Source organism: Gorilla gorilla, chromosome 7 (assembly GCF_029281585.2).
Source record: "Gorilla gorilla gorilla isolate KB3781 chromosome 7, NHGRI_mGorGor1-v2.1_pri, whole genome shotgun sequence".
Taxonomy (NCBI): Eukaryota; Metazoa; Chordata; class Mammalia; order Primates; family Hominidae; genus Gorilla; species Gorilla gorilla.
Window position 1 is genome coordinate 14,646,070 of NC_073231.2, and position 898 is coordinate 14,646,967.

General features: G+C 40.5%; 1 non-coding gene across 1 annotated transcript; it reads left to right on the forward strand.

Annotated features, from left to right (window-relative positions):
* Window positions 1-538: 538 nt before the first annotated feature.
* Window positions 539-641, forward strand: LOC115935642 (U6 spliceosomal RNA). The gene has a single exon (XR_004071268.2). It is a non-coding gene; the product is annotated as a U6 spliceosomal RNA (small nuclear RNA).
* Window positions 642-898: the final 257 nt, after the last annotated feature.

Genomic DNA, 898 nt, shown 5'->3' on the forward strand with positions numbered 1-898 from the left:
CACTATTACACTCCACCCTTGGCAACAGAAACAGACCCTGTCTCAAAAAATAATAATAATAAAAGTAGAACTCATATAGTTATTTGTACACCATATTCATAGCAGTATCATCCACAATAGCCAAAATATAGAAACAACCAAAATATTCATCAACGGATGAATAGATACACAAAATGAGTATAAATGTATGCAATGAAATATTATCTCGCCTTAAGAAGAAAGACTTCTGATACCTGCTACAACATGGATAAGTCTTGAAAACATTTTATTACGTGAAATAAACTAAATATAAAAGGACAAATATGTACTGTTTCACTCCACCAATGTGAGGTACCTCACAGGCAAATTCTTAGAGACAGAAAGTATACCATAGGTTACCAGACATAGGGGAACAGGGGGATGGTGAGTTATTGTTTCATGGGTACAGTCTCAATTTGGGATGATGAAAAAGTACTGGAGAGGGATCATCGCAATGGTTGTATGACATTGTTAATGCAATTAATGCCCCTGGATGTACATTTAAGAATGGTTCCAGTTCTTGCTTCAGCAGCACATATACTAAAATTGGAATGATACACACAAAATTAGCATGGCCCCTGTACCAGGATGACATGCACATTCGTGAAGCATGCTATATTTAAAAAAAGAAAAAAGAAACCAGCTGGGCATGAGTAATCCTAGCACTCTGGGAGGCTGAGGCGGGTGGATTACTTGAGGCCAGGAGCTTGAGACCAGCCTGGCCAACATGGTGAAACCCTGTCTCTATTAAAAATATAAAAATTAGCCAGGCGTGGAGGCGTGTGCCTGTGGTCCCAGTTACTTGGGAGGCTGAGGCAGGATAACCTCTTGAACCCCGGAGTTGGAGGTTGCAGTGAGTGAGCCGAGACCGTGCCACTAC